General features: G+C 41.1%; 1 pseudogene; it reads left to right on the top strand.

Moving 5' to 3' along the window:
- The first annotated feature begins 368 nt into the window (after positions 1–368).
- Positions 369–5,438, top strand: LOC121498613 (annotated as a pseudogene).
- Positions 5,439–6,805: the final 1,367 nt, after the last annotated feature.

The following is a 6,805-nucleotide window of genomic DNA, read 5'->3' on the forward strand; positions in this document are numbered from 1 at the left end:
TGAGGTCCTAAGAATGCCTTTATCTGGAAATAATGCCATCGATGTAATTAATTAAGATGAGGTCTTTAGGGGCACCTGGGGGGGTGGGGCTCAGTCGGTTAAGCATTATCTCTTCAGCTCAGGTCATGACCCGAGGTCCTGGATGGAGCCTCGAGTCAAGCTCTCTGTTCAGTGGAGAGTCTACTTCTCCCTCTCCCTTTGCCCCTCCCTACTCTTACTCTCTCTCTCTGTCTCTCAAATAAATAAATAAAATCTTTAAAAAAAAAAAAAAGATGAGGCCTTTAGCGTGGCCTCTGATCCAACATGACTGTGTCTCATCTTTAAAAAGGGAAATTTGAACACGCATACAAGAAGAACACCGTGTGGACATGAAGATGGCCATCTGTAAGCCAAGTGGAGAGTCCTGGGACAAATCCTTCTCTCACTGCCTTCAGAAGGAACCAACTTGCCGACAACTTGACTTCAGACTTTTGGCCTCCAGAACTGTGAGACAACAAATTTCTGTTGTTGAAGCCAGTTTGTGGTGCTTCGTTACAGCAATCCTAGCAAATTAATCTAGGAATGAAAGAGAATGTGTGTATACATGTTAAAGAATAATCTCCTAAAATGGAATGAACTGGATTGTGAACTGTGAAATGTGAAATAGGTATGGGGAAGGATGGCTGGTCTAAGACGTCCTGAGGAAGGAGAGGACATAAATTAAATAAAAATTAAAAAAAAAAAAAAAAAAAGGGATCCCTGGGTGGTGCAGTAGTTTGGCGCCTGCCTTTGGCCCAGGGCGTGATCCTGGAGACCCGGGATCGAATCCCACGTCAGGCTCCCGGTGCATGGAGCCTGCTTCTCCCTCTGCCTGTGTCTCTGCCTCTCTCTCTCTCTTTGTCTGTGCGACTATCATAAATAAATACAAATTTAAAAAAAAAAAAAAAAAAAAAAGGAGATGACATTGAGCAGTTCCTGGTGCCAGCCAGCAGATGGTGTTGTTGATTGGAACAGCTCTCAGGTAGGGGAGACAACGGTGGGTCTTTCCAATTTGTCAGGGGCTTGCAAGTGGAGTAGCCAGCAGTGGTAATTGCTGGACATGCAGACAACTGCTAAGCTGTATTCAGCATCCTCTGTGAAGACTGCAAACGGGGACTTATGGGAAATATTCCTGGTGGTTATAACCAGAGGGGTGAGCAGTGTGGTATGTGAGCATGGAATTAAAACTTTTGCTACATCGGACTACAGTGCAGACTTTTAGAGGATTTGTCACTGTGGCTGTGCCATTCTCTTTGCATAGCATCTTACGCAAAGTTAGAAAATAGCCATTCTTTGTGATAATAATTTTTTCCTTTTAAGCCTACTAAAAAGAGGCATCGTTTTTTCCTTAAACATTACATTTTTATTTTTTTAAAGATTTATTTATTTATTCATGAGAGACACAGAGAGAAAGAAGCAGAGAGGTAGGCAGGAGAAGCATGCTCCTCTCAGGGAGCTCGATGTAGGACTCCATCCCAGATCCCAGGATCACGCCCCTGAGCCGAAGGCAGACGCTCAACTGCTGAGCTACCTGGGCATCCCAAACATTACATTTTTAAGCCAATAGTATGTGCAAAGACTATATTTACATCTACTTAAGTCTTTGAGACATGCTTTTATTTACTTCTTTGAATATTATTAACTGCCATTTTAACATAGAAACTTCAATATCTACATTAAAAAAGAATCCAACAATGACCAAGAAATAATAAGTGTTTATAAAATACTTTTGCACAGAGCCCTGTGGTGTCATCATAGACCTTATAGCCTATTATACAGATGAGAAAATGAGACTCCTAGAATGTAAGCACAAGTAGAAAGTAGCAGAAGAAAACCCCAAACATAGTCTGTCCAACCCCTGGTTCAACATGCTGTCTCATTGATTAAATGTTTGAGGATTTAAGGAATTGTTAAAATTGCAAATCGAAACCACAGTGAGATATCCCTGCACCTGTCAGAGTAGCTATTATCAAAAAGACAAGAAATAGTAAGTGGTAATGAGGATGCAGAGAAAAGAATCCTGTGTGCTGTGGGTGGGAATGTAAATTGGTGCAGCCACTATGGAAAACAGTATGGAAGCTCCTCAAGAATTTAAAAATAGAACTACTGTATAAGCCAGCAATTAATTCTACTTTGCAATATTTATCTGAAGGAAATGGAAACACTGACTAGAAAATATATCTGCACCCCCACATCCACTGCAGCATTACAACAGCCAAGACATAGAAACAAGCTGAGTGTCCATCAGTGGATGGATGGATGAAGATATTGTGATACGTATGCATATGTACACACACATATCTACGATGGGATATTATTCACCCATAAAAAAAAGAGGAAATCCTGCCATTTGTAACCTGGAAGAACATTGGGAGTCTTATATACTAAATGAAATAAGACACAGAAAGGCAAATACCGTATGATGTCACATATGTGTGAAATCTAAAAACAAATATAAAAACTGAATTCACAGTAACAAAGAGCAGATTGGTGGTTACTAGAGATAGAGGGCAGAGGGAAGGCAAAATGGGTGAAGGGGGTCAAAGGTACAAACTTCCAGTTAGGAAGTTAATAAGTCATGGGGATATCACGTAAAGCATGGTGACTACAATCAATTATATTGTGTTGTATATTTGAAAGGCACTATGAGAGTAGATCTCAAAAGTCCTCATCACAAGAAAAGATTTTGTGACAATGAAGAAAAAATTTGAGAAACTGTTAATAGAAAATTATACCACAGGGTTTAATGTCCTCCAGTTTTGTTTTAATGATCGAACTACGTGCTTTTTGTCAAGATATTTATCATAAAGAGCCTGTGAAATTTTAATAGAAATCCAATTGTTGCTTATATAATTAGCTCTGAGTAGAAAAAAAAAAAAGGAGACTGTTGAGAGTGCACAGAACAGGTTTGAATCTCTCTAGTTTGGGCAAGTTACTTAAAGTCATCAAACTACCATTTCCCTAACTGTCAAAAAGAAACTGTAATACTTGGCCTCAGAAGCTTTCAAAAAATAAGACACATTAAGTATTTAATGTAGTTCCTGGAACCAAATAGTTCTTCATAAATGGTAGCTCCATAATTCATTACAAATAAGAGAGTCACTGGAGGTCTAGCATGCAAAGAACATGTTTTCTCTCAAGCAAATGATGAGGATCAAGGTCAAAGTCCTAATATGCAGCCATGGACTGACTTCACACCCACACAGGGTTGCTGGGCAGTCAGGGAGCATGCTCACTTCCCACTTCTTAGAACTAAATGGAGTAGGAACATTCCTCTGCCTCTAAGGGGCACATTTCTGTCCAGCTTGTCATGTGGCAGGCACTTCTTGGGGCTTTGTGCCCTGCACTAAGTGGGAGTTTTGAATGTAGGAAGCAAGAACAGTTTGCTATAAAGATCCCTGCTGTAAAAAAAAAAAAAAAAAAAAAAAAAAAAATCCCTGCTGTGGATCGGAGGAGGTTATTTTACCGTAAAAGGAGCAAATTACATGACTTCTTTAATGTCATCCAGATGATTTTCTCCTTTTCATTTTTGAAGCTTTGCTTACAATTCCACAGCATTTCTTAGCAGCACGGGCTTAACTTGGCACTATCCATGGCTTCACCCGTCGTAAACAATGCTTGAGGGGCATGAGCTTTCTGGCTGTGCATTTTAATTTCAGAATTCCATTTTATATGAACCCCTTACATATGGATGAATGCTATGTGGTTTACAAAGTGTTTAATGGACATTAGTTCACAGAATTTTCGAGCAGATGTATTGACTAGAGGTTGGCCAGACGTGTTCTGTAAAGGCCCAGGTAGTAAATATTTTTGGTTTTATAGGCTGTGCAGTTTCTATATGTTGTAACTACTTAGCTCTGCCCTCATAGCAGGAAAGCAGCCCTAGACAATATGCAAACAGATGGGCATGGCTGTGTGCCAATAAAACTTTATTTATGGACACTAAGATTTGAAATTTGTTTCCTTTTCACGTGACGCAAAATAATTTTAGGATTTTTTTCCTTAGCTCACAGACTATACAAAAAAAAGTCACAATTTGTCTATCTTTGCATTAGAAGATTATAGTCAGAATCAGTGTGAGACCTGCTAGAAGCCTTACAGAGCTTCTCAAGGCCCCTCCTTTCTAGCTGAAATTCTGGAGCACAGAGAAATTAAATACTTTCCCCAAAGTCATACAGCTGGTGAGTTCTAGAGACAAAACTATTATCCCCATATCCTGATTCAAAAAAAAAAAAAAAATCAGGTTTTTCAAAAACCACAGCGTTCTCCAATAATTGCCATGATTTACACACTTCCATGCAAGCCTCTATGATGAACTTGTAATTAAGCTGTGGGCATAAATGTCTGTCTCCACATTAGCTATTCTGACCTCAATGGGAGAGACTTGGACTCTGTATGATGACTTCTTCAGCTGTTGCTTGTGGCCTGCTATTCAGGTCAAAGACAACAAGTGAGACCTCTCTCTCATGACTCAAACTGCCACTTAAGTTAAATAGTAGACTTTTCGAGCTTAAAGGGTCCCTCGAGATTTTCTTGGCTTACATCGTAACATTATATGGGGGAAATTAAGATCTAGAGAACCTAAATGTACTACCCAAGACCACTCACTTCCAGAAGCCAAGTCTTTGGACTCCTAGGACAGATCTGTTTCGATGGCACCCTAGTGCCTGACATAATAGTTTATGTAAAAACATGCTGTCATTCATAATTAAAGCATGACTTTTGTGTTAAAGTCCAGAGACCAAATATAATAATTACCACTGATTGCCAACTCATTGTTCTATATTAGGCACTATACCAGGCACACATGTGCATTGCAGAATGTAATCCTTTCCTAATTTACCTCCACTTTTTGGATCAGGAAGCTGAGGCTTGAAGAGTTTCCAGTTACTCATGTTCCATAGCTAACACGCAATAGAGCCACAGCTCAGATCTACTTTTCTCCTTTCCGATCCACTGTCTGCGGTGGAATCGCCGCCAAGATTCAGATTTTCATGAAAACCCTTTCAGGGAAGATCACCACTCTTGAGCCTGAACTCTCCGATACAATAGAGAATGTAAAGGCCAAGATTCAGGATAAGGGAGCAATTCCTCCTTTAATCAGCAGACTCATCTTTGCTGGAAGATGGGCGTCCTTTGTCTACTACAACATTCAAAAGTGATCTACTCTTGTGTTGAGACTTCGTGGTGGTGCTAAGAAGAGGAAGAAGTCTTACCCCACTCCCAAGAAGAATAAATGTAAGAGAAGGAAGGTTAAACTGGCCATCGTGAAATACTATAAGGTGGATGCAAATGGCAAAACCAGTCGCCTTCCTCGGGAGTGCCCTTCAGATGAACGTGGTGCTGGAGTTTGTGTGGCTAGCCACTTCGACAGACATTGTTGTCTGACCTACTGCTTCAACAAACCAGAAGACAAGTAATTGTATATGGGTTACTAATACAAGACATGAACTGACAACAACAAAATCTACTTTTCTCTTTAAAATAAAATCTGAGCTATCCATTCTCCATGGCACCTCTGTTGGGTGATTTTGTTTTAAGGCACAGAAATCCAAACCAAAAAAGGCATAAATTAGAGAAGGACTTGGCACAGGGCACTGCAAAAGGGAAGTGTGACTTCAGGGGCCAACCAGTCCAAGTCCCGTGACTCCTGGCTCTGCCCTCCCCGACTTGCTGGCTAAGATCTTCAGCCGGCTTCACGGCTTCACGTAGGGCACTTTGCATTCTTATTCCCAACCAGTAGGGTAAAGGTGAAACCGGATCACTATGGAACGAACGTCTGGATGCTGGAACTCTGGACCAATCCCTGGACTAGGCCATAGGCCGAGGGTGGAATTAACCCTCAGAGCCCATCCCTAGAGCTAGGATGGGGTTAATCCACCCCAAAAGATCTGCTATCACACAATGGAGGGAAGGGCTACTCCCTCCATACATGAAAATCTGGGAGGTTTAGAAAAAGAAGGGAAGAATTAATGTTTTTGGGGCTGCCAATGAATTTCTTTACCACCTCCATATCCACTCCACATTTATTTAATGGATACCGTCAAAGATGCAAAACTGGCATCATCAACCTTGGTAGTGGTGCTCTTGACCACTTGGTAGAAGCTGGTAAGGGGAGAATTGCTCAAGGTACATTGTGTACACCAATCTTAAGCACGTTTCTTTGGATACTTGCCTGCATTTTTGGCATTGTTAAAATGGATATGTATCAGCCTATGAAGGCAGAACCTTCCCCAAAAGTATTCCGTCTTTTCCTGGTGGCTAAATCTGCACTTTCCCCGGAAAAGAATAAAGGGACTAATAGTGACCCAATCCTAGTCTTGTGTGACTAGGATTTTTACAATGACTCTTCGTCTTTATAACTAAGAATTCATTAGAGTCCTATCTCCCACTTGTCCCGCCAGCTCCACCGTCCGTGTCCCCATCAACCTCCCAACCTCATCACAGCACACTGCGATAACTTTGAACGCCTAGCATCTCCGTTAGATGTCAGTCTCCTTAGGAAAGGACCATTTCTTACCCATTTTTGGTCCTCAGCCTGCAGGAGCATCCTGGTGCACAGGAAGTGAATGACCATAACCAAATGAGCAGTGCTGGTTCTGAGGAGAGAGCTGGGCTTGCGCCTGTGGAATACTGGTGAGGTCCTTTAGCCCCTTGGAACCTCCTCTTCCACTAAATGAGAAAATTAACAGCATCTGCCTTATGGGATCAACTGAGAAGTATGCTATAATACGTAAATGATGAAAGTCTATCTCTTTCAATTTCTCATTAATTCTAAGAGGCTCAT

This window comes from Vulpes lagopus, chromosome 9 (assembly GCF_018345385.1).
Source record: "Vulpes lagopus strain Blue_001 chromosome 9, ASM1834538v1, whole genome shotgun sequence".
NCBI classification, from domain to species: Eukaryota; Metazoa; Chordata; class Mammalia; order Carnivora; family Canidae; genus Vulpes; species Vulpes lagopus.